Genomic DNA, 27,436 nt, shown 5'->3' with positions numbered 1-27,436 from the left:
TTACAAATGTTAAGTCACTACTTAACCACCAATCCATGACAATTGATTTATAATATTTAATATGCATTTATTTATAGTGGCAATAGCATGAAAAATTTGATAGTTGTACTTTTATTTAAGTGATTTACTTTCTAATATCAACTAAAACCGAAATACCATTTTCAATTATTTCCTCGTATTTTATTTATTACTTACATGGATTTTTTATTCCTTCTAAATTTATGTAGAATAGTACAAAATCTTATTGTTTTAGTTTCAAGTTAAGGTATACATTCACCATATTCAATGAACTCTTTCGATTAACTAAATCATTAGATCATTATAAAATTTAATTTTGTATGTATTTGTTAATTAGCACGGTGTTTTTGAGCCACACTTTTAAATGTAACTTAAATAAATGTACATAAGCCAGTTACATATGCTTCTTTAAAAAAAAGCTACATATGTAATTTGCTTCCAACTCAATAGAAATCAAAATATCTATTTTCATTATTTTATTTTAAAATTTGATTCTTTATTAACTAATTTGGCTAGTACTTTTATTTTGCTATTGTTTCACAATTTATGTACAAGCTAACTACTAACTTTATCAATTTAATTTCTGATTTAGCATTTATTAATCATATTTGACATAAAATGTTTGTGAACTTGTAATTCCTTTATTAACTCGTGTTTGATTATTTATTAGTTGTATCGATCCTATGATCTTTCGTTAGCTATTTTTCTTCTTAATTTGCTTCTTGATCGCTATACAAACCAACTACTATTTTTTTAGTTCTTGATTTTTATGTATTTATTAGTTGTATTTGGTATGGACTTTGCTAAATGTTTTTTAATTTTTAGTCTAGCTATTTACAAATCATATTTGGTATGGACTTTTTGGTTATGGTAAAATTTAATCATGAAATTATCTATTTATTAATCAGTTTTTATATGGAGCAGGCCGGAGTTGCAGTCGGCCGGCGGCGACGGTGGCGTTGTAGGCCTCGAGGTCGGGCCCTTCCTGAGTCCTGAACCCCACGCAACCGGGAGGTCAGGTGTGCGTGCGTGACCCGCCTGACCGCGCACGACACTGCTGCTGCTGCTGCTGCTGCTTCTTTTTTTTTTTTCTTTCTCAGGAGGGAGGAGGCACCCGGAGTACTACTACTCCGTGTCGTAGCTGAGTCGTAGCCGACTTTACCTCCGAGTACTACTACAACTCACTTTACCACCGCATCTTTAAAGAGAACCGTATACCGGCTGGTGGATCGGACTGCGGGCGTGTCTCCCCACGACTTCTGAAACTACGACCCCAAAAAGCCTTTCGGCACTCTGCACGCTCATCTAGCTGAGGAATTGAAGAACAGATCGAAGCTCCGTCTTTCTAACTCGATGTCATCATCGAGTCATCTACCAGTGCCTATGGCACCATGTCTCGTTCTTCACTCCGATGGGATAACAGAGGAGGGCCACACGGTTCTACTTGACTCGAGAGGCGAGCGCTTTGCACGTGACATCGAAGCTCTGGGAAGCAACATGAGATTTGCTGTCACCTGGCAAGTTAATAGCTACTCGACAGAAATATTTCCAAGTGGAACTGAATTTGGCACTTAATAGCTACTGGACAGAAATATTAAACAATAAGAACTCAGGTTATATGCTCACAGAAATAGCTACTGGACAGCAGGTAGAATAATTTGCAGTGGAGACAAAATTCTAGGCAAATAATTAGACAATGCCGAAATAGATCAACACTCTGAAACCCAGCTGTCATCCTGTCTCACTACACCGCTTTGCATCATCGAGCACTAAATTAATAATCCGCCCAACAGTGCAATCACACCCAAGTTATATAAAGTAGGAGTTTGCACAAATGTAAATATATATGAGCTGTAAATCGAGCAAGGCAATGGGTAACGGTTCAGTCCCAGAACACAAGGTTCTGCCAGCAGGGAGCCAAAGAACCAGGTCACGGTTGACAGCACACCAGAACAATGCTGCACAGCACCACACAGGCGCTCGATCAACAACATCAGCACGCCGCCGGTCACAAGCAGCAGTACAACACCACAGTCACCGCCGGCACAGTAACAGACGGACCTCCAATCCAATCGAGCAAATTAAATCGCCAGAATCGAGTGGATCAAGAGACATACGACCCCGTATCAGCACTAAACTAGCCCACGCCCCTAACCCGATACACGGAGCAGTGAATCCCCAAATCAAACGCACCGCAACACCAATGCGTGGAGAAATGGGGGCCAGAGGGGACGGAGATGGGCAGGCGTCATCACCTAGAGTTGGCGGACGGCGGAGGAGCGGCGAAAGGCTGGACCTTTGGGCGGATCCGGCGGCTCCACCTATCTTCTCCTCAGCCGCGGCAGCGGGTGATGCGGGAGCAGCCGCGGTGGTAGGTGCTGACGACGGGGGTGAGGAGAAGCATGGTGGAGGAGGTCCGGTGACCTTGTCGGGGACGGCGGCGGAGACCCGTCAGGAGGGACGGCGACGCACGCACAGCGCTGGATCCGTTCAGGATCCTCCCGTCTCCCGTCGCCGCCCGACCCAACCTCCCTCGGCCCGCGTAGTATACGGCGAAGGGCACGATCCGTTTAGGATCCTCGGGCCGATCCTTGATCATCGACTCGGGCATGTCTACAGCCCAGCTCTTTCACGGGCCGATCCAATCCAAACTCGATCATGTGTGTTTTCGGCCCGTAAAAAATTTGTAAATGCAGGCCCACGAATTTGGAGGCCCTTCCGGCCCTTGGATTCACACGATCCGTTCCCAGGCCTACCTGGCAAGGGTGGATACTCTCTTCAAGCCGAGATGATTTCCGTACCTCGCTGAGCAAACCTTAAGACCTATATTACAAACTATTATAAGGGCTTGTTTGTATCTCCTGAGAGTAATCATTTCTCTTTAAATGAGGAGTTCATGGAGGATATTCCTCAAGTCTCCGATTTGGAGAATGAGATCCTTTCAGATGCTTTTACTGAGAAGGAGATTAGAGAGACGATCTTTCAAATGGAACTCAATAAGGTGCTTGGGCCAGATGGCTTCCCAGCTGAATTTTATCAGATTTTTTGGAAAGTGATCAAACCTGACCTGTTAGCTTTATTTAATGAGTTTCATCAAGGTAGTCTGCCTCTGCATAGTCTCAACTTTGGGGTGATCACTCTATTGCCTAAAAAAGCTGAAGCGATTATGATTCAACAATATAGGCCCATTTGTTTGCTGAATGTAAGTTTTAAAATTTTTACAAAGGTTCTAACCAACAGAATTCATTTGGTAGCTCATAAGGTTATAAGATCTTCTCAAACAGCTTTTCTTCCTGGTAGGTTTATTTTGGGGGGTGCAGTTGTCTTACATGAGACAATTCATGAGTTGCATAGGAAAAAAAGTGGAGTCATTCTTAAGTTAGACTTCGAAAAAGCTTATGACAAGGTGAAATGGCCTTTCTTGCAACAGGTGTTGCGTTTGAAAGGCTTCTCACATAAGTGGATCTCTTGGATCCAGCCAGTCATAGAGAAAGGGACAGTAGGTATAAAAGTGAATGATAATATAGGACATTACTTTCAGACAAAGAAGGGGGTCAGACAAGGTGATCTGTTATCTCCTATTCTTTTCAATATTGTTGTAGATATTTTAGCTATTTTAATCGACCGTGCAAAAGAGACTGAGTTAATTAGGGGTCTAGTCCCAAACCTGGTTGACAATGGCTTATCTATTTTGCAATATGCGGATGATACGATTCTCTTCATGGAAAATGATCTAGAAGAGGCCAAGAACATGAAGCTCTTGCTATGTGCTTTTGAGCAGTTGTCTGGTCTTAAGATCAATTTTCATAAAAGTGAGATGTTCTGCTTTGGTGAAGCTAGGGATCTAGGGAGGGAGTACTCTCAAATCTTCGGCTGTGATATGGGTACTCTTCCTTTTAGATATTTAGGAATACCAATGCATCATAGAAAGCTTAGAAACTCAGAGTGGAAAGAAGTGGAGGAAAGATTCCAAAAGAAACTGAGTGGATGGAAAGGCAAAATACTCTCTATAGGTGGACGGTTGGTTCTCATTAATTCTGTCCTTATTAATTTGTCTATGTTTATGCTTTCTTTCTTTGAGGTACCTCGTGGTGTCTTAAAAAGACTGGATTATTATAGATCTAGATTTTTCTGACAGAGCGATGGTCATAAGAAAAAGTATAGACTAATAAAATGGGGGGTACTCTGTACTCCTAAAGATCAAGGAGGGTTAGGAATCTTAGACCTTGACCTACAGAATAGATGTTTACTCAGTAAATGGGTGTTTCGGCTTATTAATGAGAATGGAATTTGGCAAAGGCTCTTAAGAAATAAATATTTGAGACACAAAACCATCACACAAGTAGAATACATGCCGAGTGATTCTCATTTCTGGTCTAGCTTGATGAAAGTCAAGAATGATTTTTTGAGAATGGGCAAATTCATGGTGGGAGATGGGTCTCAAACTCATTTTTGGGAGGATGCCTGGCTGGAGACCATTCCTTTTAAACTTCAATATCTAGATTTGTATAACATTGTACGGAAGAAGAGTGCAATAGTGTCAACGGTCCTTAGGTCGAATCCTTTAAATGTAGCCTTCGGAAGATCTTTAGTTGGGAATAACTTACAAGCCTGGCTTCACCTAGTAGCTAAAGTTGTGAATGTTCAGTTAACATATCACAAGGATACCTTTTTATGGACGTTAAAACAAAATAGTCAGTTTACAGTTCGATCTATGTATAGGGCTTTGGTGGCACCTTTGGCTGTTCCGTACAATAATATCATATGGAAGTTGAAAATACCCTTAAAAATTAAAGTTTTCATGTGGTATTTACAAAAAGGAGTAGTTCTAACCAAAGATAATCTAGCACGTCGACAATGGAAGGGAAGTATAAAGTGTTGTTTCTGTAATTTCGATGAAGCTATTCAACATCTTTTCTTCGATTGTCAATTGGCTAGAATTATTTGGAGGATTGTACATGTTTCTTTTAATTTTACACCACCCATGAATATTCTCCATATGTTTAATGGATGGTTAATTGGGCTTAATAAGAAGCTTATGTACAAAATTTTGGTTGGAGCTTCGGCTGTCTGTTGGGCAATTTGGTTAAGTAGAAATGACATGGTTTTTAACAACTCCAGAGCTGCTACTCCTTTGCAGGTAATATTCCGAGGGACACACTGGATCCGCTTTTGGGCTTTGCTGCAGAAGGAGAACGAGCGACCTCAAGTTACTCTGGGGTGCCGTGTGCTTGAAACTACAGCTATGGAGTTTTTCGCTTCCAATGGATGGTCTTTTAGTTATAGAATTTCCAATGGATAATTTTGTGCTTGTTTCTCAAACTGAGTCGTCTTTTTTGGTGTTCGGAAGAACTTCGAGTGTATTAATGAACAGCTATATGCATAGTTTCATGCAACGGCTGGAATATTAATATATTCCTGTTTCTAAAAAAATACTTTGGAGAAGATTGACCTGCCACACCTCGGTCACTAGCTGCCTAGGGCCCTGTTTAGTTCCCACCCCATAAAACTCGTAAACACAAAAAAAAACCGCCACATCGAATGTTTCGACACATGCACGGAGTACTAAATGAATTCTATTTATAAAACTTTTTGCATAGATGGGCTGTAAATCACGAGACGAATCTAATAAGGCTACTTAATCCATGATTTGCAACAGTAATACTACAGTAACCATCCGCTAATTATTGATTAATCATAGATTAATTAGCATCATTAGATTCGTCTCGCGATTTACAACCAATCTGTGCAAAAAGTTTTATAAATAGACTTCATTTAGTACTTCAAATTAGTAAGATTCCAACGCAAAAAAATTTTGCGCCGGGACTAAACAGCAGGGCCTAGATACTTCGAGTGAGCGCTGTCTGACAAGCCTACAAGTGCTGGATGTGTAGTAGTCGTGCTTCATCCGGATGCCCCATGTTTGTGGTATTGCCACATCGGTGGGCACGAGTGGATCAAGTATGACTACGACGTGGGGAGCCAGCAATACGACATGAAAGGACTAGTTTGGAAGAAAATCATTATAGACCATCTTACGCCATGTAAGAGAAAGCTTTACTTTCCCATTTCAACTCTCCAACTTGGTATCCTTGAGTTCAACCCAAGCCCCAACACCCACATCATGACAATACATGGCTGGCCACAGGTTGTGCCACCAAACCCTTATGGATACAGGGCTCATGACTGTAATTTCGTGCTGGACAATGAACCCTATCGATTCTTCGCATATTTCTATACGAACCGATCGATTGTCACTAGTATTGCTCTTTTACAAGATGGATGTGGCGAGGCGACAATGGTACAAGGTAGACGACATTGGTGATCGAGCTTTGTTGTGGTCTGGATACCATGGAGGATGCTGTTCTGCGACTAGGTTTGGATTGGAGCCGAATTGCGTTTATTGGATTAGCCAAGATGATAGCTCGATGCACATCTTCAACATAGTTGAAAACACGTATCATTGATTTATTGGCACAGAGAGCGTTCGAAATGCCACTCGGCCCTCCCCCACCTCCACCCCACCGCCGCCGGCCTCTGGCCACCGGCCGCTCCACCACCCTGCCTCCCAAAATCCTCCATCGTCAGTCTCCCTCTCCCCTTTTGCAGCTCTTTGACCTGCCTCCCCAAGTCTCTCCCCGCAGATCCGCATGGGATGCATTCTTCAGGGATTCGCCACCACCTCCACCCAGCCATGGATGCCCGGTCGTCGATGAGGTCGAATGGGTCCCCGCCACGCCGGATCCGGAGGCTGCCGTGGCAGATCTGCAGCCCGCCCAGCCGGCTCCGACCCCCACCTACGCGGATGTTGCCCGACGCGGTGCAACTGTGGTGGCTTCCCCTCCACCTCATCCGTCTGCGACGGCCACCCAGCTGCCCCCAGCCGCCCGTCATGTCACCCGGCTACCTCCTCTGCACAGCGCCAGCCTCCACACCAAGCATTCACTCCTCCGCGACGTGCTCCCTCTTTGACACGCATTCACTCCGGCAAGATCTCAAGGATGAAGCAGATCTGGGCTCCGCGTCATCCTGCCCCAGCTGAGTCTGACCAAGGCTGGATAACCGTGCGTTCGCGCCGAAAGGGGCCGCGTTGCGGCACTACGGGCACCCTGCTCCGAGGCGACGGCGGACATGACCGGCATTCAAGCCACTCGGGGGCAGCACGCCACCATTCAAGGCGTTCAGCTACCGCTCTCCACGAATTCAAGATCGCCACGGCCGGCCGCTGCTTCAGGTGTCTTGGGCACGGACAACTCGCTGCGTCCTGTCGAGACCCTTTCCGTTGCTTCCGCTGTCACCGTTTTGGCCACCGTGAGCGGGACTGTCGTCTGTGCAAGCATCGCAACCAGCCACCTCCACCTCCGCCACCGCCACCACCCCCATCCTCTTCGACTCTGCCGCCGCCTCCACCTCCGCCGCCACCACCTCCTTCTCCACCCTCTTCGACTCCGCCGCCGCCTCCACCTCCGCCGCCGCCACCTCCTCCCCCTCCTCTGCACCCCGGGGTCATCCCCATGGCCTTCGGCTACCCGCACATGCGCCCTGAGGAGGACACAATCTTCGTGCCGAACTCCTACGACTTGGAGCGCGACGCTCGCGATTGGGAGGCATGCACGCTCGTCCCTTGGGCCTTGCACTTGCCTCGCGGCACTGGGGCTATGGACATCGAGGAGCTGCTGCTAAACGCCCTTCACCTGGAGCGCGGGGCCATCACCATCACCGTCCACCAGCCAGAGCCATATCTAATTCGCTTCGAGCGCCAAGAGGACTGCGAGAAGGCCCACAGCCGGGGCATCGACATCTGCTTGAGGTGCTGGCGGAGCCTCTCCCATGCCTTGGGGATGCACATCTTCTACTGCGTCAGGCTCTACCTCGACGGCATCCCCGGCCACGCTTGGATGCCGGAGATTGTTGAACGCGTTGTTGGTCGCCGATGTGCTCTCTAGTGCATCAACTCGGACCTGGTGCAGCCGCTCGACACGCGGCACATCGACCTGTGGGCTTGGACTGAGGACCCGAGCACCATCCCCAAGAAGGTGTGGCTCGTCTTCACCCACAGGCCGTCGGACCGCTCCTCCGCCGTTGCCGTCCTGCACGAGCAGCCGGATCGGTGGCAACAAGGGGTACACTACGAGATCTTCATCCACTTGGACGTCATCGAGGACTACACGGCGGCGGCGCAAGACCTTCAAGGGGCGGTCTCCAACCTGGCTGCCTTCAAGCCGGTTCGCCGGGGCTATGCCTGTCGATATGGGCTGGCCGACGGCTGACCTGCGGACGCGAGAGCTGAGTTCCCGACGCGTCTCCCCCTGCCACCGCGCGAGCCGGTGCCCAGTGGGGACTCTCTTCGGCCGTGCCGCGACGACACCCTGCGCCTCGAGGACACTGGTCGCGAACGGGCTCGCGCCGGCCGCCCCCAGGAGCGCTCGGACAGCCTACGACTCAACCGTGGCCGCACCTGCAAGGATGCGGGCTTCATCTGGCCGGAACGGCGACACGACGACGACGAAGATGACGACAACGTCTACGACCACCCTGGCAGGTGCGGCAACTCGCGGTGTTGGCCCTGGAACTCGGACTGTGCTGCCTCGGACGCCCCGCGACGTGGGCGCTCGCACTCGCCACGCCGCTGAGACTCCGAGTTCAAGGGTGACCGACGCCGGCAATGCTCCTCATGCCTGGTCAAGCATAGCAGCCTGCGCACCCTCCAGCTGCCGCTGCCTGCCTTGACGGAGCTGCCTGCAATGTCTGCAGACGAGCTCCGTGCGACCTTCTTGAGGCAGGCCGAGGCCCTGAAGTCCAATGCTCCGGTTGGAGTGGACGTGCCGGCTGGCGCCTGGCTTCAGCATGCGGCGGACTACATCAACAAAGCCTGCCTCCTCGCCGACAAAATTGCCATCGCCACTGAAGCTCCGGCATGTCGGAATGGAGCCTGGTCTACCCCAAAGAATGTGAGCGCCTAATCCCTGTCTCGCGCGTTTTCTCCAGGATCGTTGATGATGCAAACCCTTCTATCGCGGAGGTGGAGCGAGCCCTAAACGGCTTGTAGGTCTCGGCGGCGGCGGCGGCTGCCATGCCCGCCGAGGTCTCCCCTGGGAGGACTCCGGCCGATCCTGGTCATGAGGTCCACGGATCGGATTCTCCTCCCGGGCCTGCTCTGGGCCGCATGTCTCAAGCCCAAGAGCTAGAGCAGCTTTGCCGGCCTGCTCTGCACCAACCGCCGGCTGAGGCCGGCCTGCAGGAGGTGCTCGCGCCGGCAATGTATACGCCGACCGACGACCAGGCACCGACAGTCCAGGAGTGGTCTGCGCCGACCGACGACCAGATGCCGATGCTCCAGGAGCAGCAGCAGGAGCCGGCCATCGATGACCTCTTCACGGCTCCTGAACCGCCCCTCGTCTCGCTGCCACCGCAGCGGCGCCCCCGACAATGACGAACCTTCGACATGTCAGCAGTAAGGAGGAGCGCCAGGCTTGCCAAGCACCCGTTACTGCCGGCTGTCCAGTGTGCGCAGCGTAATCTTTGGTGCAAGTTGGGGATCTCCAATGATGAAATGAAGCCCATTGAAGAGATCCTCCAGGACTTCATCAGAACCTTCTCCGGCCCCCTCCCCGAGCACATACTGGCAGCGATGACGGTGCTGTTCAACCTTGACGACGATGACTATGATCTGGTGCACGACGCCCTGATACAGTACGCGGGGGAGGCGGCACCAGACATTCAGCAGGAGATCGCGGCGACAGATGATTGATGAAGCACCATGCCTGCACTGGAGCGTGACCTGCGCCATGTATCCTACGCTACTTTCATGCCCTGCTGGCTTCGACCTTCGGGCATTTCGTTTGCAACCATGTCTTTGCCCTGCTGGCTATGACCATCGGGCATACTGTATGCGACCGCGTCTCTGCCCTGCTGGCTATGACCTTCGGGCCTTATCTACGAAACATCGACTTTGCTTTGGTGGTTATGACTTTCGACTGTCTGCGCTCCTCCGCCTTTGCCCCGCTGTTTCAGACCTTCAGGTGGTTTTGGCACCTTTCCTACGTTTGGCGACTGCGTCCCTACTTGCCTATGTTAGCAACATAACTTCGCAAGCGGCATTATTCCTCATATTATGTCTAACGACTTCAACACGCTGAGCTGGATTGTCCACTGTCTCAACTCGCTGGCACGATGTCTGGCGGTCCATGAAACCTTAAAGTCAACAACTTGCCACATTGCCTGCTTGCAAGAAACTAAACTTCAGAATGTTGATAATGCCCTTGCTGGCTTTCTGGGAGGCTATCGTCTCAACAGCTTCGCTCACAAACTTGCGCAGGGAACTAGGGGCCGCATCATTATTCTCTGGAATGACAGCACGATCCTTGTAAATGACATACACATGGGGATCTTCTCACTCAGTGCGAGGGTTACCATTCGAAGCTCGGGAACTACATTCTTGTTAATCGCGGTTTACGGCCCTTCTCGAAGGCATCAAAAAATGGCATTCCTACATCACCTACGCGCTCTTAAACCACCACCAGACATCGGATGGCTCCTTCTAGGTGACTTCAATTTGATTTACAGAGCAAGAGACAGGAACAACCAAAATCTGGATTTGCAGCTCATGAGACGCTTCCGAGCGGCGCTAAATTTTTGCGAGTTAAAGGAGATTCACCTGCAGAACCGAAATTTCACTTGGAGTAACAAAAGACGTCGCCCCACGCTGATACGACTTGACCGCTTCTTCATCAACGAGGGTTGGGATTTGGCCTTCCCAGACCACACGCTCCATGCGCTATCGTCTTCACATAGCGATCATTGCCCGCTCCTCCTGGCTCAGGATTCTGGGCCACGTCGGCTGACACCTTTCAAATTCGAAAACTTCTGGATCAAACTTCCACAGTTCATGCACACGGTGCAAGCTGCTTGGAACGCTCCCACTTCCAACACGGAACCCTTCCATCGACTTGGGCATAAATTTCATGCAACGGCAAGGGCGCTGAGATCCTGGAGCTCCTCGATCATTTTGGATGCGAGACTTAAACTCCTCATGGCCCAGCAAGTTATATTGCAATTGGACATTGCCCAAGAAAGCAGAGAATTAACAGAAGCTGAACTGCGAATCAGAACAAAACTCAAAAAAAGGATTCTGGGCTGGGCAGTAATTGAAAGAGCGCGTAAGAAACAGTGTGCGAGAGCTGCAAATCTTAAAGAAGGTGATGCAAACACGAGATACTTCCACCTTCGAGCAAACGGCAGATGCCGAAAAAACTTCATCCAACGCCTCCGCATTGGCCACGGTTGGGCAATCTCCCACCAAGAAAAGCAGGATACCATACATGCGCACTTCTCCACCATCATGGCAACCCCGCCCGACCGCTCTAAAGATCTCAACTGGGATCGACTGGACTTTCCTGCAGTGAATGTTGCGTCCCTGGATGACCCCTTCAGCGAATCGGAAATCTTTGCCGCCATTTGCCAGTTGCCTGGTGATAAATCCCCGGGGCCTGACGGTTTCTCAGGTCTCTTCTTCAAAAAAATGCTGGCCGATCATCAAGCAAGATGTTGTGGCTGCTACGAACGCGATTTACAACAACCGATGCTCCGATCTCAACCTCCTTAATAAGGCGACAATTGTTCTGATCCCTAAAAAGGAGGGCGCGGACACGATTCAAGGTTATCGGCCCATTAGCCTTATTCACGCCTTTGCGAAGACAATAACCAAGGTCATGGCATTGCGTTTGGCTCCTTTCATGAACACCTTGACCTCACAGTGCCAAAGTGCCTTTATTAAGGGACGTAGCATCCACGACAACTTCATGTTCGTCCGCAAATTTACACGGCGCCTTCACAGAAATATATCTCCAGCCCTGCTCATGAAGCTTGACATTTCGAAGGCCTTTGACTCTGTAAGATGGGACTACCTTTTAACGCTACTACAGAAGAGGGGGTTCCCTTTGAGATGGTCGAGCTGGATTGCTTCCATCCTTGCCACATCGACGTCTAGGGTGCTTCTGAATGGTATTCCTCTTGAACCGATTGCACATGGCCGCGGTTTAAGACAGGGAGACCCACTATCTCCACTACTCTTCGTGCTGGCAATCGACCCGCTTCCGAGACTCCTCTCAGCAGCCACTGACTTGGGTCTGCTTAGTAAAATTCGTGGTCGTGCAGCACATTTTCGGGCATCCCTCTATGCGAACGACGCTGCCATTTTCATCAGGCCAGACAAAGACGACTTCAAGAACTTGACGCAGTTACTCTGCAACTTTGGCGAAGCCTCGGGCCTAAATACCAACATGGCCAAAACAAGCGTCACTCCAATTTCCTGCGAGGGCATTGATCTTCAAGCGCTCCTTGATGGGTTACCAATTAAGAGAAGCACCTTCTCGATCAAGTTTCTTGGCCTACCTTTGTCTCCTACAAGACTGCGCAGAGTAGACTTCCAACCTCTCATTGATAAGGCGGCAAGCAAACTTTCAGCCTGGCACGGCAAAAACCTTACGCAAGCCGGACATGCAACCCTCACCAAATCGGTCCTTTTGGCCCAGCCTATTTACCTCCTCACGGCTCTCAAACCGCACAAGGAAGTCCTTGATGAGATCAATAAAATCCGCAAACGCTTTCTTTGGGCAGGTGACCAAGAGCTCACCGGAGGAAAGTGCAAAGTAAATTGGATACGTTCTTGCCTCCCCAAGAAATTTGGGGGCTTGGGAGTCCTTAATTTGGACAGCTTCTTGAGAGCACTGCGGCTTCGCTGGCTTTGGCACGAGTGGGTCTCTCCGGAAAAGGCGTGGGTTGGCTCCGACCCCCCGTGCTTTGTTTCGGACCGGCTTCTTTTCGCAGCCTGCACAACTATCACACTTGGAGATGGCAAAAAGGCAAAATTCTGGCAGTCGGGGTGGATTCAAGGACGTCGACCTAAAGACATTGTGCCAAACTTATACAAATTATCCAAAAACAAGCAATGGATGGTGGTGGACGCCCTCCATAGGAACAATTGGATTCGGGAGTTCAGAAACACCCATGCGATTACCACCACACACCTCCTAGAATTTGCACACCTTTGGGGATTGCTGCGAAATGTGGTACGACACAATGACCAGCCGGATAACAGTAAGTGGAAACTCTCTTCTTCTGGTGAATACTCCTCTAAATCGGCCTACGAAGCGCAATTCTTGGGGACAATTGCAAAATTCGGCACTTGAGTGGTGGTCCAATATCACCACTTTACCGGGAATCCCGAAGAAAGGAATTCGCAGCCTTGCGCTACTCATCATGTGGATCATCTGGAACGAACGTAACGCAAGAATCTTCAACAGGAGAGAGTCTAGCTTCTGCTCGGTTCTCGGCAAGATTGAGGAGGAGGTGGCCGCTTGGATAGCGGCAGGAGCGAGGCCCCTAGCGGCATTTGTTCCGTGAGATTTTCCCATTTGTAACCATAACCTTTGTGTTTGTATTCTCTTCCTCTTTATCAATGAAATAAGCACACTCTCGTGCTATTCGTTAAAAAAAACATAGTTGAAAACACTGAAAGAGTATGCTATGATCCTTCAAAAGATCTGCCAAAGTTATCTTCTAAAGCATTTTGGCTGCTTCCGAGCAATCAAACCATAAACTAGGAGAGAGCCAAGCAACAGGAAGGTTTCAATTAATGCATTACATGTATGATATGATGGTTTGACGTGGATTCGTGTTTTGTATTAATCTGTCTATTGCTAATATATTTCACCGGCAGCCTTACAAACTGGCTGCTCCAATGCCCTGTAACAACTAAACTTTCCATCGCCGGCTAGCCGGCATCTATGGAAGTTGATTCAGGTGGGGACTGTTCGTCCCCGGTGTTTCTTTGAAAAAAAATACAGCACCACAATGGCACAAAGCATGCCCTCCTTTCTTTAAAACTCACTCTCTTTTTGCTTCTTTTATGCATATCTTAGGTAAATTTAGCATTCTTCACACGCAAACATAGTTACATTTCTCACTCACCTAACACCCGATCGCAATTCCAGCAAGCACTCGTAGGGAAGAAGAAGAAGAAGAAAAAAGGAGCACCCCAAAATGTACAAGTATACCAGTCAGAAGAGACCTATAATAATAAATCATCAGTCCCCGACGTTGAGGAGCACATCCCACACCATCTCGTCGACCAGCTCGTCCAGTACGTCCGCCTCCACCTCCCCTCCCAGCTCGTCGGCATCGTCGCGGAACTCGCCGTGCCACGCTGACATGCTCAGGTCGCGCTCAATCAGCACGTCCACGGAGGCGGAGCTCGACGTCGTCTTGTCGCTTGGAGGATCCAGCCACACCTGCACCGACTTCCACAGAGCCTCCAGCAGCTTCTTGCCGCTGGGGACTCTTCTCCAGCACTTGTCGAACGTGCCCAGCGTCGTCGACGCCCGGACGGCTCCCGGCAGCGCCTCGTTGATCAGGTCCAAGAGGAGCCGGCGATCGACTTCTGCTGCTGCTGCTGCTAAGGTTGAGGATGAGGACTCCACTTCCTCCAGCACCCGCTTGGGGATCGGCTTACTAGCTTCGTAGTCCGATGGCAAATTGCCAGGATTCTGCCTCGTTCCGTACAAGCCGGCGACGACAAGAACAGTTCTGATGAAAGATTTGATGGGGTGATCGAACTCGTCCATGTCGTCGTCCGGGACAGGACTGCTTGTCTCAGCTTCTTGTTCTTCAGCCTCAACTTGTTCTGACAAGACTCTTGCCTCTGCGAGAGGTTCTTTGGTCAAAACTCATGCAAACAGCATAAACTTCTGGATAATAAACTTCTGAAACGAGCATCATTTGACGTTTGATACTCACCGCAAGCACTTGAGCTCATGTCCTTAGCCGCCGTCCTCAAGGGCGACCGGTGCTCGCTGAAGGAGGCCTCCAATGGCGAGACAGGACTCGGGTAGCCTCCCCTGCTCATCTCGTCAGGCGGACTGCTGCACCACGACGCCGGGCTCGGCGGCACCTCCGTTGAGTTCTCCTGCAACCAAACCGGCATCAGCCTCATGTCAGATTGCAATGGCTCTGAATGAGCATTAACTTTGGTGGAGTTGCCTTACCTGGAGGACGCCGGGGTGTATGAGAACGGAGGGGGCAGTGACGAGCGTGCCGATCGGAGGGAGGTCGTCCGGGAACGACTCGTCGGAGGTGTGGAACTTCTTGCCGAACAGCTTCGCTCTGAGACCCAGGTTCTGCCTCAAGTTGGACACCTTGCCTTTGATGTTGAACGCGTCCTTCCTCCCTTTCCTCTCCTCCGACGACGGCCTGCTCCTGTGGCCTTCTTGCTTGCGCTGCAGCCGTGCTCCGGTCAGCACCCGCGGCTCCTCCGAGAGGAGCTTCACGAAGGTCGTCCCGGACACCGGCGCCGAGAACGACCTCATGAGGTTTCTCGGCGACACTGGCTCAGAGTCCAATTGGGTTGGAGTCTTGTTTGATCCGTATCTGAAGGACCTGACGTCAGACTCGATCGCGCACTTCTTCTCCTCCTTGCTCCTGATCTTCCCCTTCCTTGATGCCAGGTCGTGCCTTGGCTTGGGCCTCGGCTCCTCGTCGAACGACGTCGAGGTGGGCCTTCTCCGGTGAGAGAACGGCGGCGGCTCGGCGTCCGGCTCCCTTCTCAGCACGTTCTTCAGTCTGTCAGAGAGCTGCCTCCTGGCATCTCTTCCGATGTAGTCCATCTGGCTCTGCCCATTGAATGTCACGTCGCTGCGGTACGATCGAGTCGACTCCGACCGTACCAGCGCCGGGTGCAAGTCCCTCGTGACGTTCTCCCTGATCTGGTTGGCGATGTTCCGCGCGATCTGCTTCGGGTCGGCCAGGATGTCGCCTCCGGCCCACCGGTCCGCCTTGTCGTTAGAGGCCATACTCCCCTCGAGCTCAATCTTTAGCCTCTTCTTCACCTCCTCGAGGAAGGCCTCCATGTTGTTCTCCTTCTTCACCAGCTCCGGCGACCCCAGTGACGACTCCTCGATGTCGTCCATGCTCAGCTCTGGGCAGGGTTTCAGGACGACGATCCTCGTCGGCGACAACAACCTCTCCTCCTCGTGGTAGAACCTGGAGAGTGGCAACCTTGTGGAACACGCGTCTGCGCTCGTCAGAGAGAACGTACGGCTTCCAGAGATTGACGTGCTGCTCTCCTTGCTTCTTCTCCGATGCAGATCGTCACTGGAGTGCATATACCTGGTGCCACTGCTAGCATCTTTCCCTTTGTGGTGCTGGTGCCTGTACGGCACGATGTCCGTGCACTTGTCGTCGTCGTCGAGGCTACACTCCAACTCGAAACTTCTTGATTGCTTCCATGCCCTGCTCGCCTGCCACGCCTCGAAATCCTTCTTGAACTTCTGCAGCTCCTCCTCCTGCGGGTGCTCTCGCGGCTGCGGCTTACTCCACTCATTGTTCCGCTTGCTCAGCTGCCCAAACAGATCCCTCTCGCCGTCATAGGCTCGGATTTCTTGCTTTGGTGCATGCTTGATGGAATCCTTATTGGGTTGCACGAAGGAGACATGCTTGGTTGAGATCATTTCAGAAGGATCTCTACTTCTTGATACTGATCTTGGAGTGATCTCTGATCTTCTTTCTTCTGAATGGCTGATGGATTCAGTGGATGCGTTCTGCGGAGGTGAGTCCATGCCCATCAATCTGGCGATGACACCCGGCCTCTTGTGGCCTTCATTTGTTCTGAAGGAAATGTCCTCATGGATCAGCTTCTTGATTGGGTTGCTGTGGCTGAGCCCGGACTTTGGGTACTGCCTCGTATTATAGGAATACTGCAAAATTCACAGGAAATTCAATCAGATATTCAGATCACTGCAATTTCTTGTTTGTGACATTTTGCACAATAAAAACAATACAGCTTTTTCCAAATAGTAACTGAACTTTGCTTCATCCAAAAAAGCAGAATCTTTTAAGAGATGAAGAAAAATACTTGACGTGCCTAATGAAAAGTTTGCCCATGGAATGGAAAGATGACAAGGAGGCAAAGACTGACACTGACTATTCAGTAGATGCAACAGTATATGCTACCGTTTCCCATTATTTATGCAGTTTCTGCTGTGTCTTGTCAGGTAACTACAATCAGTTACAAGTGCAGGTAGGAGCTCGCAACAAAGTTACCAAAGTAGGCACCTCGTCGCTGAGCAATGATCAAAGTTTTTCACGCACACAACAAACTATTGGTCAGAGAAAAATAAGACATGTTCTTTTCTGAAACAGAACGGTGCGTACTTGGGGGGACAGAAGATGGAAGGAATTACTCTGACAGAGCAGTATAGTGGTATAAGGAAAGACTCACAGGGACATCTTCTTGGAAAACGCCGTAGCTGTGGGAAGCCTCCAAGGCGAACTCCATGCTGTTCCTTGGAGCTTCAAATCCTGGAAGAGTTCCGAATTCAGTCACCAAAAAACGGAGAAATATCAGAAAAGAAATAACTCTTGATCAAACTATCACATTCTATGAAGATGTTAGCATCTATCAAGGATTCAGAAATTCAGGTAGAGTGGTGCCGCAGGATGGTGGACAGAGAGAAATGGATCAACATGCATCGCCATACCATCTCCCTGCCTCTTGTGCCCCAACTTCCTTGAGGTGCTGGCGTGAGAGAAGTCCAGGTACTGCAGCATGATGGTGCCAGCCACGGAGATCCAGCGTGTGCTTCGATGGCGAGATCAGGGTCTCCGCAGACCGCAGGACGAAACAGATTGACTTTCTTATCCTGCAGAAAGAAGTGCAGGATATCATGTCAGTTTCTGCAGAAAAGCATGTCGCAACCGAAACTGCCAATTAAATCAAAGCGATACACAAGGCCGGAGCAAATTCAGACATGAGATGGATTCTGAACATCGCGGTCACAACAGCAGCTGGAATCGATAGGCATTTCTAATCGCCATGAACTAAAAGAAACCATCCAGAAGTAAGCAGAGCAGGATCATGCGGACAAAACTTTCTCGAATTCATTTTAAAAGAATCATCCAAGGCCAGGCACACCAGCGCATGAACAGACATGGCAAGTCATCAACAGAATGGGAAGCTGAACCCACCCACGTGCAACCAGATCACAACGAAGAAGAAACAGCATTCCCTCCAAGAACAACCAGAAAAGAAAAAAAAAAAGATAACCACCCCAACAAATCAATTTGCACGCAAACGCGAACGAACCAACTGACAAACGAAGGCCAGAGACATACATCCAAGGTTGATCTCGCCGGAGCTGGCAAGGCAGCTCCGGCGACCGGCCGCCGGTCGTCGTCGCGTGCACGGGCGGGCCTCGCGGCTGCTCCTCCCGCCGTGGGAACCCAGGCGCCGTGGGAGGCGAGAAGAGGAGGGGAACGGAGAGATACGCCGCTGGCCGCGGGAGCTCTAAGCTCTTGTTGATGCGCGCTTATGGTGGCACTCACGCATAATAATTACTACAGCCCACGTAGGGAAGAGGTGGAGGAAGGAAAGCGAAAGCTTGTTCCGCCTTTCCCCCTCACCCACCCCTCCTCCTTTTCTCCAGTTTTCCCTTTGCCCTTTATTACGCCCACTTCGCCACTCTGTTGCCACTGGGATTAGGCTATGATCATGAGTAATTTTCAACCGGCATGGATGCATGTTTTAACCATGCGTGATGAAACCTTTTCTCACTGGCCGTAGTTAAGTGTGGTTAAAACGAAAAGATGATGAGCTGTCCCAGCGGTTGACTCCCCTCTGGGCTGGACGTCTGGTGAGGAATTAACTGCTTTACCGCCAGGGGAGGTTAAAACGGGAAGGTTTTGCAGGTGCGGAGGTGAGAACGGCAGCCAGTGAGGAAGATTCGGTAGCAGGAGCCAGGTAAAAAATGAGGCCATAGCTCTTGACAGTTTTTTAGGCCGGGGACAGCTCGGTTGCGCGAGGACTCTAGTTGGTGCGCCACACGCTTTCGTTGATCTTTTCCTGCTCCTTTAGCTTCCCTTCCCTTCTCCGGAGGCTCCATTTGGCGCCGTTTTTGATAACCGCCCGCTGCCCCGGCCGTTCCGGGGGCACGGATCGCAGTCGCAACCTGTGTTGGTCAGCATCATGTGGGGAGCGGATGAGATGTTCCCTCGTGAAATGGTTTCTTATATAGATGTAGAAGAGGAATCACTTGATGCACCCCACCCTGTACCAGAATTATCCAACTGAAATGACCAAGCTGTTGGATACTAGACTCTCTAAGAAAAATGAAATGTGTTCAGACTAGACTTGCAATAGATGCGCTAGAGCAGTATGCCTGGGTCAATCTCTGTAGGCTATTAACACCCGACAAAACGAGGTTTAAAACGGATTTTTTTTTTTACTTCAAAGATGAAAACGTGACAGGCAGCTCTGAGGGCTGCCGTACCAGCATCTCCGTCCAGTTTCTTCCCCTTTTGCATTTCCTTGAAAAATTCTGCTTATGAAGAAAAAAGTCAAAAACGTCGTATGTCGTATGTGTATGCCGGCCTCACCAATCATCATCAGATGCAGCACAACTATAAACAAACATGCATAGACGACTTAACGACTCCGTCTACGTGATACTAGTATACTACTACATGATTATTGAATACTGATGGCGCGACACGTACGTGTGTACATATTTCCAGGAGGAACACCCCAACCAAATGGCTCCGGGACCGCGGCGGCAGGCTCAGGGCAGTCCCAATTCAGACTCTACTATGGAGTCTAAGCTTTCTATTTATTGTGTTTTGCTGATGTGACAGTATATTTATAGAAGAGAGAGGAAGAGAAATTAAGACTCCAAATCTTATTTAGACTCTAAGTCTTCACGCAAATCAAGAATGAATATGAGAGAGACAAATGGGTCATATAAACCAAAGTAACACATTTTGCATTGGAAAATATAGTTTCTTGTGATGGAATTTTTGAGGTTTAGACTCTATGAGTGAAGTCTGCATTGTAACTGCCCTCAGCGGGCGTGTTTGCTGGTGCGGGCGCGGCACATCAATGCCGCGGCGGGGCGCGCCCGCCAGGGCTGCCGGGGCGGTGTCGCACGGGAGCCGCCCGCCCGAGAGCGACGCGTGATGGATGTCATGTGTGAGATGAGATCTCGGCGTCATCGGAGTGTTGATGACGTCCGTCCTGCACGCACAAGCACATGCTCCATCACCCGGCTAACAACTGCTGCTGCCCGCTGCTTGTTTTCTTATGCGTGTCGTGCGTGCGGATGCGCCGGCTTCGCTGGCCTGGCCCTGGCCGGGAGGGGCTTATAGTTATAGCTAGTTAGTTGCCGCTAGCTGCTATCAGAGGTGACATTGCCAACGCTGTATTATTATTGGCTCGTAACACCATGTCTCACCAAACTGCCAACTGCAACCGGTACGAGACTGGCCCCTGTGTTTCCATCCCATCAAAATCATATGCAGTGAGGGAGCAGGCTCATGGATAAGCAGCACAGCAGGGAGGCACGGACTTACTGAAGCCAGAAGGTAAGGTACCAAGCAAACGTCATTCCAGTACAAGAACAAAAGGGCACAGCGCAAGCTTTCGGTAGGAGGATCAATGCCTCTTTCCCTTCTTAAATCCGGCAAGTGCTATCGACCGGCGGCGTGCGTTCACGCACGGCCATCATTCCTCGGCGCTAAACTAAACCTGCACTGCACTGGAGGGGAGAGGGGGGGGGGGGGGGGGAATTATGCAGCCGGGATTAAACAAGTTAACCGGCGGCCCCTCCTACAGGCTGCATGAAGATATCACATGGTGGGGCTGCCATCGAATCAATACCATTCAGCGTTTCAGCTACACTGGCACTGCCTAAAGCGAGGGGAGGGCGCTAGGGTCATCCGCAAGGCTGTCCTCCCAGAAAGCCCAAGATTTCCTCGGAAGCTCACCAGCAAGGACGTTTCAGACCAAGCACGAAAATGGGCAGCTATTTGAGTCTTGTGGTCGTGTCACTCGACAAACTGTTTGTTCCTCTCAAATGACTATTCACTCCATTCAGACTCAATTCAAAGGCTACTGACACACAAGAAAAGTTTCCGGTTATGCAGTAGGATGGGCAAACCTGTGTATGCAGATTTCCTTGAAGTTCTTCACTGGTTCCAGCTCCAGCTTGCACAGGACAATCTGTAATCTGCATTTATAAATGGTGCACGCCTAAGCATTTGTTTATTTAGACAAAGATGGAGTATCGTATCTCCTGAGAGATTGCCTTGCACTTTCTGCCTTCAACAAAACATTGTCAACAAGTTTAAAGGAGCTTTCAGTTCTTAAAACTGAAAAAACTCAGCCCAGATGGTCCTGGGCTCGCTTGCCATTTGCTAAGAGCAACTCCAACGGAGAGACTAAATTTGAGCCCCTATATTGCTTTTAGGAGCCAGCCTATAAAAATTTATGGGCTTCAAACTCCAGCAGGGTGACTAAATTTAGAGGGCCTCCAGTTCTAGGGACTCTGGACCAAAATTTAGTGGCCTCCCCAAAATGGGGGCTCGTATAGGGGCCCGGTTGGAGATGTTTTTTCTATTGGGAGACTAAAACAAGAGATAGAGTCCCATTTAAGGGCCCGGCTGGAGTTGCTCTAATGTTACCAAAACTCACATTGTTGGCGTTTAATGGCATCTTTCCGGGAGGGCTCAATGGGGAGGGATGGGGCTCTGTGGGTTGTAAAGGGGTGTCATGATCAGTGCACTGTGCCCACCTCAATCAAAAGAGTGTGCCTCTTTGGGTGAAAATTCCCTGTGATCATTCAGATCAAGAGTCCCCCACAAGAACATGTGTCATGTGAAGTTGCTGCTTGCTTCTAGGATGTCCTACTCCATTACGAGGTGTCTTAGCAGCAGTGGTCCAAAATGCTGGAAGAAATGCAAAGAGGATTGAGAAAACCTCCTTTGTCAACCAAATTGACACTTATGCATCGATTCTTTTGTGCATTATATCATTACACCAAGAAATGTAATATATTTCTCCTCGCTTTTCTTGATAGGTTTCATCATTGTGCATAGCTGCCTACTGATACAGAAATTTGATCTTCATCATCATTTAAAACTTCAGGAACTTATTACAGGTTAGACATCCCTAAGAGAATCAAATGTGCGGTGACCCATAAGACTGCATGATGTCATTTGCACTAAACTACCTAACATAAGTCACAGCTCAATTAGCAGTTAATATTAGTGATCATGCACTAACAAGAAAAGGTCACAACTCACAAGTGCTGGTTCAAGATGTCTGAAGCTTCTATCATTATTACTATCCAACTTGATTGTCATTTCAGCTACTTGGTCATCTCTCTTAGACGAGGTTAAGAACTACGGCACATTTCAGTTAATTTGTCATCTTTCATGGACAAAATGAGGATAAGAACTAGGGCAATGATTAAGTTACAATGGGGCTGCCAAACCAAGCAGGAATCATTATGGGCCCAAAATAGGCAGGCAGTAGTGGCATATTAGCAAATTAGTTGTGCAAAGCCTGTCATACTTGTTGTAGAGGTCACTGCATGCTAAGAGCATCGAATAAGAGAGAGCTGTTGTGATGTTAAAACCTTGACTCAGTAGATGTAAATACATGATTGAAGAACCACACACAGAACTAAGGAAATCTCAACAACATGCTTGTTACACTCAGATTTGACCAAGACAAAGCAACAACAGAGTAATCTGATTGTGTTTTCATTGGTTGGTATAAATAAAGAAATCTAATCTATTTATACTCGCTTTTCTTGATAGGTTTCATCATTGTGCATAGCTGCCTACTAATGCAGAAATTTGATCTTCATTTCAGTATTCAACTTCATCGTCATTTAACACTTCAGGAATTTATTACAGGTTAGGCATCCTTAAAAGAATCAAGGTGCCGTGAGCTATAAGATTACATGATGCCATCTGCATTAAACTACCAAACACAAGCCACAGCTCAGTTAACAGTTAACGTTAGTGATCATACGCTCTAACAAAGTGTTGGTCATCTCTCATAGACAAGATGAGAGTAAGAAGTACATGCAAATTTCAACTACTTGGTCATCTTTCATAGACATAATGAGGGTAAGAAGTAAGAACTACAGCAACAATTAAGCTACATATGCAAGTGGCCAAACCAAATTGGAGTTATATGCAAGCAATAATGGCATTTTAGCAAATTAGTTGTGCAAAGCATGTGATATTTGTTGTAGAGGTCACTACATGCTAAATGCATCCAGCCATCCATACAAGAGAGCTGTTGCGACGAAGTTTTTCGACTCAGTGAATGTGAATACATGATTGAAGAACCACACAGAGAACTAAGAAAAACTAAACAGCAAGTTTATTGTACATTATGATTTTACCAGTACAGCGCAAGAATATAGTAATCCAGTCTTTTCATTAGTCAGTAAACATGGAAAAGGGTATTTCAGGTTCAGGTACAACACCATAAGACGTGACCATAAGTCTATTATAGGCTATGTTGTACAAATAGTGAACACTTCTACTTTTGATTTTGCATACAAGAAAGATTTTATTTCATGCCTTATGTCAGACTAACAAAATGAGCTCACAGGGAGGTTAGCAAATCACCTCTTCTGCAACAAACAGTTTAACTGATTGTAGATTGTTTCTCTCATCATATCCCTATTACCAGTATTTAAGGTGAAAATAGCTGCTCCAGGATGATTCCGCAACCTTGCAACTGCATTTTACAGAAAAAAGTATTCAATGAGAACTCCAGGGGCAAACCATGGTCAGAATCAGGACTTGCAACTAAATTTGAAGAAAATTTTGGAATAGTATTTCGGTATGAGGTATCAAATAATTTATTGGCATAACATAGCATAGTTGGCTGAATTAACAAGCTTTAAACATGTGCATGAATGTAGCTTCCTCAAATACATAGATGAAATGAGTGTTAAAGGCAACCAAGGAAATGGTCATTTATGAAAGATTTTGTACAACACATCAACAATATTGATCAGTAGCCTCTGCAAAGTTGCAAAAGAAGATAACAAGGTACCTCCTGGAATGTCCCGGCCATTTCTAGGAATCGGTATGGTGGCCAACACTGGTATATTGGATTCAATAACTCTCATTACAGAAGGGAAAAATGCTGAACTGAACAGCTCCATTTTACCCACTTCATCAATGATGAAGAGATCTGTTTCTTCCTTGACCTGACATTTCAACAAGGAATATGAAGTGCATTACCTTTTGCATCATAATCAATCAACAGTTCAACACAGACTTCCGAAACCTTTTCATGCATCAGCTAACTAACAAGAACATACGAACGCGACCCTTCAGATTTCATGACTCAGAACTGCTTACCTGCAGCTCAGGTAATGCTAGTGATTCCAAGGATGCTACATCTACTTTGTATTTCCCAACAGTAGGCCATCTAACAGATTCTGGGCTGCAAAAAGAACAAAGTGTTGATGGTATGCGTGAACATATCTAAGCTAAAAGAATTCAGCACCCATATATCACCATGATGGTTGAAAATTATTACATGGGCAAAGAGGCAATGAACACGGTATTTCATTAAACTGTCATATTTTGGCTAACTGGTATATGTAGGAGGGAAGTATGACAACAGGAATTGGAAAATTCCATGTTCATCTGACAATGAGAAGTTTATGTGACAATTTACATATAGTGTTATACATAAGCACAGACCAGCACAATTAGTCAGACAATCTGTGTATTAGACAAGATGCACTATTCTCCAATCATCAGCAAAGATGGGTTTAAGTCATTTGAGCAAGGCCATTACTTGGCCTTCATTTAAAATTGAGCACTAAATTTCAACTATAATTGCAGGTAGCAATTTCAAGATGTTAGACAATATGCTTGATGCAGAGCAATGCAGTAGCTCCTGTCTGATCTTGAAGGATTGAAAACAACTAGTCTACTACTCCATAGTATTAGATAATTTTCACAGCAGTGATGCATTTCAAAAGTTCAGCTACCCAAATGCATGGTTCTAAACAAATGAAATCAGAACAAGCATAATAGCAAGTGAGCCTGACCTTTTGGTGGGGCTTCAAAAGAGCAAAAACATGATATTATGCGTGAACATATCTAGGCTAACAGAATACCAAACATATATCAAAGTAGTATTGCAAAAATAAGCAATGGCAGCCATGCAGTGCTGTGATAATTAAAAAAACAATTGAGGGGCAAAGATGTAATGATTGGCTTAATTGGTAGTGCAGAATGGAAGTATGATAACAGGAACTGGAAAACTTTATTTCTTCCGACACTACAAAATTTAGGAACATGTAGAGTGTGTTTTAACCAAACAGAACATGTAGTTAACACATACTAGGACAAGTTGCCTGAAAAATGAAGATGAACCATTCTACAATCATCAGCAAAGAAGGGTTTAAGTCAGGGGTGTACCCAGGGCCCGGCACCTTGGGAGCCTGACCAGGATAGCAGGCTCCATTGCCATGCCACTGAGTCAGGCCATGCATACTTGGGTTTAAGTCAGGGGTGGACCCAGGGCCCGGCGACCCTGGGCGCCTGACCAGGCTCCATTGCCATGCCTTCAGGAGTCACTGAGTCAGGCAATGCATAGTTGTGCCTGCAGGTGTGCAGTACGTGTGTTCCAGAGTTTTTGCGTGCATGTAACTAGGTATTAGCTTGTTCGTGCATGTAATAGTCACCTGATATATTGTGCGGCTAGTGGTTTGGCAGTTGTCCTGGTATTGAGCATTTTACAATGGCAAAAATTATGTGGGTTATTCTTGTGTGCGTCGACCACAACCAGATAGAAATAAGGCAAGTAGCATGTGCGTGGGTCTTAGAGTTAAACATTAGAGCTAAGAGAGTAAAAAAGAGACCAGACTGATCTGTTGAACCCAACAGCTAGCAGTACAGATCTATCAACTGTGATCGCAAATCTATCCTGCTAGAGATTGAAAGAGGACAACTCTTTGACTTCACCCAGGCCCATTCCATTACTGGGTCGGCCATTGGTTTAAGTCGTCCAAGCATGGACAATAGTTGGCGTTAGCGCGTTGGAAATGGGACCTTCCTTTAGAATTGAGCAGTGACTTTAACTAGAACTAGAAATGCAGGGAAGTAATCTTTAAAGACATGTTGGGCTATTTGTCCAGATACATAGCAATGCAATAGCTCCTATCGTGCTTGACAGCTTGAATAAGTAGCCTACAACTCCACATCATCAGATAATTTCCATAGTACTGACACATTTCAAAATCCCAATTACCCTTACCCAAATGCACAATGCTCAACAAATGAAACCAGAAGTAGCATACTAGCAAGGAGACCGACCTGGAAACCTTGGATGAAGCGAGCGGTCCACTTCGGCCGTCGAGCGTGACAACCTCGAACCCTACCCTTTCCCCACTCTCCCTCACCTCCCCTGCAAACAAGATGACACACAAAAGCTGGTGAAATTTCTGGTTGCCAGCTGCGAAGCGGGAAGCCGGGGACGAATTGGAGTTCGAGAGGGCTAGGTAAACGCAGTACGTGTATAGAAGCCGCGAATGGTGAGGTTCGGGTGGGAAGCCCTGAGGGTTTCGAACACCCGCATGACCAGCGTCGTCTTCCCCACGCCCTGCAAGCACCAGAAGCCCAAGCCGTGAGGCGGCTGTTGGGAGAAGAGGAGGAGGGTCCTGTGAGAGGTTAGGGGATTACCGGTGGGCCAGTGACGAGGAGGCACCTCGACGGCGCGGCTGCCATGGGACCCCGGTGAGGCAGGCGGCGGCGGGTGCCAACGGCGAGGCGGGACCGCGGGAGGCGCCGCGCGTTCGAGTGAGTTCTGTGATCCTACGCAACGCGGCGGAGGAGACAGAAACTACTGTTGCGTACATTGCTTTACGTTACTGCAGCGTGAAGGCAGAATTTTGTCATGTGGGCTTGATGGGCTGGATTTCCTACTGGGCTATGAGCCGATGTCTGTTTGTTCAATTGGCCAGCCCGAACTCTTCTTATTAGTGTTTTTGTTATTTTCTAGGCAAAAACAAAACAAATATATTATTGAACCCAGAGCATTTTTTTCCGAAAACAATATTGAAACTCCGTCCGTGATATATATATATATATATATATATATATATATATATATATATATATATATATATATATATATATATATATATATATATATAGGTCACCACATGAACTTATAAAAAAATAGGTCTTCTCATCAAGCAATGAAGATCTAGGTGATCCGAGTTGAGGCATTGTAGTCTTCCATTACCATAGGATGATGCATCGCAAGGATATTCAACCATGCCCTCTCGGAAACATGTAACACCCCCTGTCGGAAAACCATGCGACCAGCTCCTCCATGCTAAAACATAAACAGGGTATGAAAAATTTTTTGCCATAAGCTGCTGCATGTTTGCTCTCATGAGTTGGACCATTATTTATCCATAAAACACGTAAGAAACTTATATGTGAGATTTTTTTTGGTTGAAGCCATACGTGGGACTTTTTAACACTAGCTGACTGTCACTTAGTAGCTCAAGAGAAGATCGATTAACCTTTCCAAAACGGT

At 48.0% G+C, this 27,436-nt stretch overlaps 1 pseudogene; it reads right to left on the bottom strand.

Annotated features, from left to right (window-relative positions):
• Positions 1-13,893: 13,893 nt before the first annotated feature.
• Positions 13,894-26,702, bottom strand: LOC120690159 (annotated as a pseudogene).
• Between the last annotated feature and the right edge of the window lie 734 nt (positions 26,703-27,436).

This window comes from Panicum virgatum, chromosome 9N, assembly GCF_016808335.1.
Source record: "Panicum virgatum strain AP13 chromosome 9N, P.virgatum_v5, whole genome shotgun sequence".
Classification (NCBI taxonomy): Eukaryota; Viridiplantae; Streptophyta; class Magnoliopsida; order Poales; family Poaceae; genus Panicum; species Panicum virgatum.
This window is presented reverse-complemented; position numbering and strand designations above follow the sequence as displayed.